Below are 11,111 nucleotides of genomic sequence, written 5' to 3' on the forward strand. Positions count from 1 at the left end.
CCCCCCCCCCCCCCCCCCCGCCGGCCCGTGCCCCGCCAGTCTATGCCCAGAGTGCACGGCGATTTCGTGCTTAATCCTGTGCGGTCGCTGAGCGGACAACTCCAGCCCCTCCCCGGGACTTCCCCACTCACCCCCTTGGGGTCCCGGGGCTGAGTCACCTCGAGTTGCGCACACCCGCAGCTCGCCTCCGCCCGAGACTCTGCGCGCCCAGGACAAAGTTTCCGGTCTTCCCGAGAAAGTTTTCTCACCGGAGAGCGACGAGGGACCTGGATAGCTCTGCCGCCGCGCTCTGCCCAGCTCTCCCTCCTCCCTCCCGGCGCAGCGCTGGCCTCTGCGGGGTCGCGTCCAGCCTCCCGTTCGCCAGCGCGGGTCCACGAACGCCGCGGCCGCGGAGCTCCCCGAGCCCGGCTGGTGACACGTTTCCCTCCTCTCTCCTCTCAAGGCCGCCTCCTCCCCCTCCTTCTCCTCCTCCTCCTCCCACTTTTCCTGTCCTGTGCTCATCGCTTTAGTTTCTCTCCTGCGCCCCCACCCCACCCCATTTCAACCCCTCCTCCTCCTCCTCCCCTGCAGCGATTTTCACCCGGCTGGGGAGGGGCGAGGGGGAGGAGGCGCCTGCACTTTCATCCAGATCAACAATTTCAGGAAATCCAACTCTTAACTTGAAAAGCCTGGGAGGATGCAACAGGTCGAGAGAGCTCACACAAGAGGAGATCCCCCGCAAACCTCCACCGTGGGATCTCCGCCGCAACCCCCTACCAAGGGAAACTCTACCAAGAAGCCATGGGATTGTTTCTAAGGCTCAGTAGAGTCCCCGAGAGCCTGGGACTTTCGCTGTTGTTTCAAGGAACAGTCCCCAGGCCGATTCCAGGAACAGTTGTTTTAAGTGCATTAATGAAAATATAATTCCAGTGAGGTCTCTCCCTTAGATTTGCAAAACCCTTTTAAAGCTCCCAAATTCTCTTTCCAGCTGAAGGTTTAGTGAATTGGAGGGACCCTCAGAGTTTGAAACAACAGAAAACCAGCCAATCTCAAAATTAAAAACAGTGTAAAATTATTTTCTTTTTCTTTTTTTTTTCTTTTTGCAGGTGGTAAGAATTTGAGGCGGTTGTTTTCAGGAGCCACTGGCTTGTATAATTTCACCCTATGGTTGAGCAGGAAATACTTTTAAAATGCTGCCTGCTCAAACATCACACTTAGGCTTTGAAACCACAGTTGACATTTGCTGAAGAAAAGATGTGCCTTTTTATGTCAAAACTGAGGAAAAAATAAATGTTTATTTTGATCACTGTACCCTTACAAGACCTGGGTAAGCGAGGGTTGCTAGTCAGGGTTTGCCCAAGGGAGGGGGCTTGAGGGGGTTTGATGAAGCTTCCCCAGCCCCACTTGTCCAATGATAGTAAAGGATTCTCAATACAAACCCCAGGGGGGTGAAGAGACCTTAAATCTCATCCCAGGAATCACACACATGGAGAAGCTCCAGGCTCTGGGCACGGGCTGGGGAAAGGAAAGCATGAGGGGCAGGGACTTGAGGGATGTCCTCAAGGCAGCTGTGCTGAGGTCTGAAGAGCCAAAGCCTAGAGCCTGAAGGTCAAAGCTTGTATCCCACCTCCTCCTGTTACTGGCTGCAGGGTATTAGCCAAGTTATTTAGCTGTGCTACACCTCAATTTCCTCCTATGAAAATGGGGATCAAAGTAGTAGTGATCTCAGGGTTGCTATGAGGATGTAATGAATTCATAAGGAGAAGGCGCTTAGAGTCTCTGCCCATTTCAACCGAAATTAAGCCATCATTATTACTATTATTATCTCACAGGTCAGGAAAGTGAAAAAGGAGCTATTTCTACAGGGTTGCAGGAAGCCCTGGTTGGGCAAACTCCTTCTACATTCTAACTCCCTCACCTCCTTCAAGTCTTTGCTCAGGGAGGCCCACCCTGTTCTATTTCTATTTTTCCTTTTGTCCATTGCATCTATCACCTTGTAAGGTATTACAGAATTTATTTTTTTTAGAAAATGTATCTCTCTCCCACCACCTCCTACTTCCAGGCCAGAACATCAGCTCTACAGGAACATGGATTTGTTCTGTTCACTGATAGGGTTCAAGATCCTAGAACAGTGCCTGGCACATAGTATGCACCGAGTAAATATCCACGAATGGAAAAATCCATGAATGGATTCATTCAGCAAATTGATACCGTGCTGGTAAGATGGGTTGGGCACTATTCAATAAGAAAAAAAAACTTAATCACTAGGCCTATTCAAGGATAAAAGAGGCTCCTTCTGGAAGAAATGTGCTCCCTAGTAAAGAGAAGTACCCGAGATGTAGGCGATGCTACCTTGGTGGGGAAGCCATAAAAGAGTATTCAAGGACCAGAAGGGAGGTTTAAAGAGGTTAAAGTCTCTTCTAAACCTAAGAGTTGCAAATTTTGTAACCTGAGTTTTCTTAAAATGAGAAGTAGCCAACATTTGGTGTAAATCAAATTAGATCTTCTCTCTAATAACTATTACTACCAGTATCTTCTACTTGTCACCACCCACATTTTTACCAAAATTCTATCTAAATGCCAATGGAACATTGCCGTTTTTTAAGAAACAGAATTTTGCTAGGAGAAACCAATACAGATCATTCTACTTACACATTGATTTATGGAGATGAAAACTGTAGGTCTTTGTTAGATATATCAGGTATGCAGCTTGCCATGGTCACAGCCTCTGGAATGGAAGGTGGCTGAACCAAGGTCCCTGCTGAAAAGGCTGGCCTTAGGCATCCCCTTTAAGATCAAGGGCAGGTACCTAACCCAAATGCAGCCAAACTCTGTAACAAACCTCTGTGACCAGAAAGGGTACACTGGGCCAATCAGATTCCATTTCAGGAATGCAAACACACACAGGTGCACACGTGTGAGCACACACACACACACACACACACAGCTAGTATCCAGAACAGAAGCTGAGAGGTCATGACTTTATCTAAACTCTCGATTCTAGAAGCTGCATCCTCTGTGGACCAGCTAGATGTAGATTACAGGTAGCATATTTTCTTAACCCACGGTGTCAACATTTTTTAAATTACTTGCCAATATGTAAGAATCAGAACACTTCATGCAAAATTGTGGATTTTCAGCTTGCCTTGACAAATCTGAAAGGCCTGGCGCTGTTCATGCTGCGAGCTCACACAGCCACAATAAGCTAGTGTTAGAGCCCATCTCCCTCTAGACAGGGCAGGCAAGATTCAGATTGCCACAGTCTCAACCACTTCTTGACCCCAACCTGCTTCATCCACTTCCCTGCCATCCCTGGTACAGCTAGAGATGGGATGCTGTTAGGAGGGGCCAGAGCTTTGAGGAAGCAGACATAATGCAAGAGAATAGCATGGGTTCAGATCATTTTTCTCCCCAGCAGGAGAACCTTTCCTTTTAACAAAACCTCGCTTGACAAGGCATGAAGTGCACACTACTGAAATAAAGGAAACTCTGGAATAGATATGGAGGCAAGTGGGCATCAAGACAGGGAGAAGCAGAGGCCCTCCTTGGGGCTGCCTTGGGATCAAAACCACCCTCCAGTTTCTGTTCTTCTAGAGGTGTATTGTTCTCCTTTTCCTTTGTTCCCATAACAATGCCTGCCCACCCCATCTTCATAACTCATTTCTGTCCCCCAAAGCCTAGCCAGACCAAGTTCAGAAAGGGCGAGGTGACTTGTCCAAAGTTATACAAAAGGTAAAAAAAAAAAAAAGGATAACGCAGGGATTCCTGATACCAATTCAGCCCTCTTTGTACTACACGATACTCCCTCTTGGTAGGATTAAGTGCGTCTGTCTATGAATGATAATTAAAATCACTTGAATTTCCAAAATCATAGTATTGAATGCCTCAAGGATCTGTAGTATGCAATAGGTGTAAAATAAATATGTGCTAACCTTGGGCATTCAAGTTTGGACCTCCCCTTCCATAATACTCCAATGTCTCATACAATGTCTTAAAGGCATTCAATGAAGAAAAGCATCATATTTTCATACGTTTTCTCCTTTTTGCAGATGGAAAACTGGAGGTCCTGAAAATCCAAGATCCTTTGCACAGAGTTTGTGAGGAGCACAGGCAGGTCCCCCAGGCGCGGGAAGCTTTAGAACATACAGTGTTTCAGGTTCTCAGAGCTCCAGTCCTAAAATAAGTTAATGTAGTTACTCATGATAAATGCCAATCTAGATACAGAACTTGCGTAAGTGCTCAGAATATGTCCACAGCTCTGCACCATCCATAAAAACATGACCATTTGAGAAATAAGCTCAGCATCTGATCTAACACCAGGATATAAAATCAGTGACCTCTGGTACAGCAGGAAGACTTCATGCACAGTTGAAAAAAAAGCTTGCCCTCCTGTCCTCTTTTTAACTTCCACAGCACACAAACTGAGGAACCTGAAGTTTATTCTTTGAAGAATTTTGGATGATACAAACAAAGAGTTGTCATCCTTTCCTTGGGAAAAATGGAGTGTTTCTGGTATGTTGGTTGTTGGTCTCTTTGACTTTTGGTATGGGGAAGTATCCAGCCTCTACTCGAAAGGGGCTGGCAATTAGTTTGAGATTGTATTTTGAGAATGACTTGAATGAGCACATCTTAAAAGTAAAAAGAATTTAATAATCCTACCCGAATTTTTCCCCGGGTAATCCAGATTTCAACTATTCCTTCCCACAATTCCAAGTCAGTCAGTTAGTTGACAGATACTGACTGGTCAACTAGTAGTACCAGCTACTGGGGATGCCAGTGAATAAGACAAAGTCTCTACCATCGAGGGGCAGCAAACAAACAATAAACATACAAATGAACACACAAAGGAGATAATTTCAAGAACTGGCCTTTGCTGTGAGGAGGCTAAGGAGTGCTGGAGTGACCACAGGGAAGAGAAGTGCTTTATCCAGGGTCATCAGGGATGGCCTCTCAGCCAGGGTAGCTTTGGCCCTGTGATTTAAATGATGAAAAAAAAAATCCATAGCAACAGAGGGATGTTCCAAACAGAAGACATGGCCAGTACAGAGACCTTGAGTTGGGAAGAAGCTTGGCAAGTGACAGGGATGAGAAGAAATCCATTATGGTGGAAGCATAGAAACCAGGAGGAAAGGGGAACAAGAGGGGGACTACGAAATAGATCGGGGTCAGATCCCATAGGACCTGATAAGTAAGGGTAAGAGTTTGGCTACAGTGGGACGTCATCAGAGGAGTTTAGAGAAGAAGTAACATCATCTGGCTGATGGTTGGCAGATGAACTAGAAGAAAGGCAAGAGGGAGGGCAGCCCTTTTGAGGAGGTGGCCTCAGTAGACCAAGAAGAGATGACGATGTTTGGATTCAGTGTGAAGCAATTATATTTGTCAAACATGGACTTGGAGATGATGGAACTTTCTGACGGATTGGCCGCGTGAGGAAGGATAGGCATCATGGGTGAGGCTTCGGTTTTTTGTTTGAGCAACGGGGTGGATAGTGGTGCCATTCACTGAGATGGGAAAGACAGAATGGAGAGTGCAGTCAGAAGGAGAATCCATAGTTCTGTGGTAGCTCAGTAGAGTTTGAAAAGCCTGGGTGAGAGCCAGGCAGAGATGTCCAATAGACATTTGAATATATGAGATGGTGGTGAGGGATGGATAAATTTGAGGGATAAATTTGAGACCTCTCAGTGTATATAAATGGTATTGAAAACCAAAAGACTGCATGTGATGCTTTGGGGGGTGAGTATAGACAGAGAGGAGAAGCCAGGAAGAATAGAGGAGTCTAATAAAAGAAGAGCAACCAGCAGAGGAATGAAAAACAATGAGTTGCTAATGAGATGGGGAAGTCCAAGGGAGTGTGGTACAGAGCCCTAGAGAAGATGTACCGGGAAGGAAGAGTCAGTCAAGGATGTCCAATGCTGTCAAAAAGTGAATTGAGAACAGAGAATTAACTTTTATTCGACAAAGCCATATTGGTGACCTTGATAAGGGTCCTTTCAGTGGAGTGGTGTGGGAGGAAATCCCATCAGAGTGGGCCGAGCGGAGAAAGAGTTGGAGAGGAGACAGAGAATACTAAACTCTTTCAAAGAGTTCTGCCATGAAGAGCAGTAGAGAAATGGGACTGTACCTGGAGGGGGGTACAAAGTCAAGAGAAAGTCTGTTGATTTGATGGTTTGATTACTTTTAAATGGGTGATAACCAGTAAGGCATGTTTTGAAGGCTGATGGGAATTATCCAATGGAGAGGGAAATTGATTTATGTCCCTACTCACAGTTCGGTGGGATGGGGTAGGAGAAGTAAATGCTCTTTTGAGTGCATTCTCCAAATGTGGCACCTTTAAACACACTTAAATTTTTTATTTTTTATTCACTGAATGTTTATATTTGCAAGCTCTTTTACTTTTCTGCGATTATGGAATTGTGTTGATCTGGTTGGAAGATTTAAACATTTTAAAATGTAATATATTCACATGTTGAGACTATGATCAGATGTTAGGGTGAACACTGCCCAAGTAAGATTTTGATATGCACAGGGAAAGTTCTCGTGTCAGGGCTTCTGCATCACACACTGTGAGAGACATTAGTCGCTAGAATTACAGTATGAACGGTGTCTTCTGCAATCAGGCAAAACGGCAGGCTTGAGTTAAAGATTTTTGGGCTAGCTCCTCTGCCAACCAACCACGGGTGCAGATCCAGGTCCAGACTTTCTCCACTGATGTAGGAATCTGGCTGTATACATCAACCCACTCACCACTGCCACCTCCAAAGATGCCGACATTGTATTGCCCGATCCACCTCTAAGAAGGCCTTTTGCATCCAGAGGCAATGGAAGACATTCATAGCAAACCATGTTCCCCAATTTTTTGTGTCACAATGTAAGACCAGCACATGCTCAATCCGGCTCTGCACCTTCAGGCAAGACTGAATGGGAAACATTCCAAATAAATACTCAAAGGTGTTCCCCAAAAAGTTCTTTCATCTCCTTAGTCATTGGAGCAGGCATTTGGGAATGCCTGCCCACACCTTACCCTCTTCCCCAGGAACATACCCTCTCTCCCAGATTTTGCAGGATGGGGCAGTGAATCATCCTACGACTTGTGACAGGTGACTGGTCTTGGGAGGGGGCACCTGACAGAAGAACAGGTGAGGAGCACCAGTCAGACTACCCTTTAAGGATTCAGATACTATGTAAAATGGCTAGTCTCCTGGCACCATGTCTCCCCCAGCAGAACCTGGCTCGGTGTGCTCCTGGCTTCCTGGCAGCACTCAGATTCATCACTACCCTCTGCCTTCAAGTACTCAGGACTGGCCTCCCTAGGGCCTTCATCCCCGTCTCTGCCCATCAATGCAAGAGGCCAGGGCTCAAGGTTACCCTTAATCCTCCAGACTGTCATCACCGTATGGCCATTTCCATTCCCATTTGTGATCTGTCTCCCAGCCCTTCCCCGTTCCCCAGAACCTTCTGTTGTGTGCTCTGGAACCTGCAGTCAACACTCTTAGAAATCATTGAGGACCCCAAAGAACTTTTGTTTGTGTGGGTCATATCCATCAATACATACTGGATTTGAAATTAAACAGGGAAATTAACTTATTAACTTTAAAATAACTGATAAAACCATGAAATATTTTATGAAAACCATTTTTTTTTAAGGCAAGGGAAGAATGGCATTGTTCTACATTTCTGCAAAGCTCTTTAACTTCTGGCTTAATAGAAGACAGCTGGACTCTCCTATCCACTTCTGCATTCAATCTGTGGGGTTATCACACATCACATGCGTGGCCTCTGGAAAATTCCACTGTGCACTTGTGAGAGAATGAGAGTGAAAAGGCAAATAATATCATAGTCTTGCTATGAAAATAGTTTTTGATTTATGGATGTCTGACAGGATCTCAGAGACTCCCTGAGGTTCCTGAACTACACTTTGAGAATCACTGTTCTAACTGAGCCCTCGTTCTCCCCTGAGGACCTTCCCTCCCCCAAAATCCTCTCAAATGGTGGTGGGTTCTCTCCACCAATCCTTCTATCCCTGGACTGTGAAGGAGAGTGCTTGCTTTCCTTGCTCCTTGTGCCACTTTCGAGACCACATTCCCTTCTTAAAACTCCCCATCGAACTATCAGATGAGTCTACTCACTTCCCTTCCTTGTTATGGTCATTGCAGGCTCCCAGGTTTTTCCCCTCTTCCCTGGAAGCTTTAAGTCCCCATTCATGGTCACTGCCATAGCTACCGCTCCTGTTGTGATTCCTGATGATTTCAATATTCATAGACAAAATCCTTCTAATGTCCTGGCAGCTCGGTTCCTTGACCTCTGCTCTAGTGACCTTTTTCCCCAGTCTACTGCAGTCACTCACTCTAACGGTCAACCTTGACTTTGTCATTTCCTCTTGCCACCCTCTCCCACTAACTTTCCAGTTCACCCCTCCAGTACCCTGACTCCCATAGTTCTGCAACTCCCTGAAAGGCCTATCATTCCTCACTTCCCTCCTCACCCAGATTAGATTTTATTATGATATTAACTTCCTTGAATGCATCCTACACTCCCTTGCCATTTCTCACTTCATTGTATTTGCTTTGCTAGGTCAAGGTTGTCCAGTCTGATTCTCCTCCTCCTTGGTGCCTGCATCAGTTTAAGCGTGCCTGGAGAAACACACCCAACCACACTGCTGGATTTCACTTTAAATCCACACTCACCACCCTCCTGGGTTCTAATGCCACTCAGCACCCACACCAGTTGTCTCTAGTGTAGTCACTGTCCCGCTGTCTCCAACATTCCCAAATTTTCTCACACATCCTCACTCTCATCTGAGAACCTTTGTACCTTCTTTGATCGAGAACATAGGAACATAATTTCTATAATGCTATGGCCTGAAGGTCTGTCTCCCCCCAAATTCATATGTTGAACCCCTTGTCCCCAGTGCGATGGTATTTGGAGAGGGGCCCTTTTTGAGGCGATTAGGGTTAGATGAGGTCATGAGGATAGGGCACTCATGATGGCATTAGTGCCCTTACCAAAAGAGAAAGAGACACGAGATCATTAATCTCTCTCTCTCTGTCTCTCTCAACCAAGGAAAAGTCATGTGAGTGGGCATCTGCAAGCCGTGGAAAGGGTCCTCACCAAGAACCAAATCTGCCAGTACCTTGATCTTGGACCTCCCAGCCCCCATACATGTGAGAAAATGATGTCTGTTGTTTTGGTTCCCGGCCTATTCATTATAGCAGCCCGAGCTGACGAACACACCTATGTTGCCACAGCTGCACCTATCTACCTGTCAGAGTCAGCTGCCGTGCTCTGCCTCCCGCCTCTTGCTGGAGACCGAGCTGCTGGTGCTGAATCTGAGGCCAGCCTCCGTTGTGCACCAGACCCCGCCCCCCACGCTCCTCATCTTTTCGGAGGGAATGTGGTAAACCATCTTGGTTTATGTAGAGCAAAACACCTTGAAAGAGTTTCCCATATTCATTGTCCTTACTATTCCTTCTCTTTTTCTTTCTTTGACCCTCTCCAGTCAGGCTTTCATCCTCTCCGTTCTGAGGAAACCACTGTCAAGGTTGTCCATGATCTCCACGTCACATGGGAGCTCAATAAATACTTGTTGAAGGAATGAACGAACGAGTCCTCAGATCGTGAGGACCTCACAACAGAAGAGTTGCACCAGCGTGAGCATATGCACACAGAGACACACACAGTTAGAGGGAGATGGGGAGGGGTGGTGGGAATCCTCTTCCTGGCCCTAGCAACCTTGAAACCCAGCTTGTCCTTGTTTCCCTGAGAGGCCCCGGCCCTTTCATTTGAGATAGTGGGGTGCAGGGTACGGGGCGCGGGTGAGGCTGTCCTTTGCAACGCATGTCTTGATCAAGACAGTCATCTTACTATAAGCCAACCCTTGCAGTCAAGAAGTGTCTCCTTGTGGGGAAGAAGCCTACATTTTGGTACTTTTGGGAGCAGTTCCTTAATCTATTGGGATCCCAGGTGCAAACACAAGTTGGTTTTCAGGGATTTTATAAGGTCTAAATGAGATTTATGAGAGTTATGTGAAAAATGTATATAGTACTTGCCACACTTGTACGATCTGATAGAAAAGTAATGAAGCACCACATTCAAACATTGTGTGTTTTTTGTCCATTAATGTTTGCTTTTCTAGATAAATAATCCCAATTCCTTTATCGTAAAGCCTAGGATTGTCTTCAGTTCCCAACTTGGTTTACATATATTTTAGCCTTTCTTTATACTGGAATATTTATTGTATTACCACAACACAAACATACCGTCGTGTTAAAAAATACCGTTGAATGTAAGGGAGACTTCAACCAAGAACATGGAAATAAAATGGCAATCTTAAAACATGACATTCAGACCCTCCCCACGTCGAAAACAGGTAAAATAAAAATAAGGAGCATAATCACATTAATATAATGATGTAAGATCGCAGTCTGTGTTGGATATGTACAGAGGCAAATGGAATAAGCAAGAATGTGTTTATGCTTATTCATTCCTGTCTGAGGGGGAGGTGGGAGCAGCAGGAGGAAGTGGGGGTGGGGGGGTGGACGGGAATGGGAGAAAGAAGGAGATAGGGAGAGAAAGACAGGGAAAGCATCCTAGCCAGGATAGTTCATCTAGGCTGTGGTCAAGAGGCCTGATGAAAAATTCCTTGGGACAATCTAGGCCATGTTCCTCAGAGTCAGAACCCCCCATGCAATCCTACCCATGAGTATGGTGTCCTGGGTACCCTGATATGCCCCCAAGGTGCATCCTGTGCAAAGTAAGCTTTTTGGGATTGACTCATACTAACTAGATTCTCCAGAGCCTAATGTATAAACTAAGATACTAGTTAATCTATAGTCAGTAATATTGGTTTCTAGGACTCTTCCTAGAATCACATTGGTAAATGATCTCTTCAGGTGAGTTAGCATTAGTAGGAAATTTATTCATTTTCCATTTTAATATAAATCTTCCTTTGCAAGATGGAATCCCCTTTATACCAAAAGCACTGCACATTCTTTCCTCTTCTTTCCCTTCTACCTCTTCCTCTTTACCCTCCTCCTCCTTCTCTTCTCCTTCTGTTCCCCTTCTCCTTCTGTTCCCCTTCTCCTTCTCTTCCCCTTCTCCTTCTCCTCCTCCTCCTCTTCCCCCTCCTCCTCCTC

The 11,111-nt window shown here is 45.7% G+C and overlaps 1 protein-coding gene across 6 annotated transcripts in view; it reads right to left on the minus strand.

Moving 5' to 3' along the window:
* Positions 1-465, minus strand: part of PRR5L (proline rich 5 like) — a 71,957-nt gene extending 71,492 nt beyond the window's left edge. For 2 of the 6 annotated variants that reach the window (XM_081798319.1, XM_081798313.1), the window contains exon 1: positions 249-465. The gene's annotated coding sequence lies outside the window, so the exon portion shown is untranslated. Of the gene's footprint in view, positions 1-131 lie in introns of all 6 variants that reach the window. The other 4 variants (XM_081798315.1, XM_081798320.1, XM_081798318.1 and 1 more) reach the window with 4 other exon arrangements.
* Between the last annotated feature and the right edge of the window lie 10,646 nt (positions 466-11,111).

The sequence above is a fragment of the Leptonychotes weddellii genome, chromosome 11 (assembly GCF_054177405.1).
Source record: "Leptonychotes weddellii isolate Sample4059 chromosome 11, ASM5417740v2, whole genome shotgun sequence".
NCBI classification, from domain to species: Eukaryota; Metazoa; Chordata; class Mammalia; order Carnivora; family Phocidae; genus Leptonychotes; species Leptonychotes weddellii.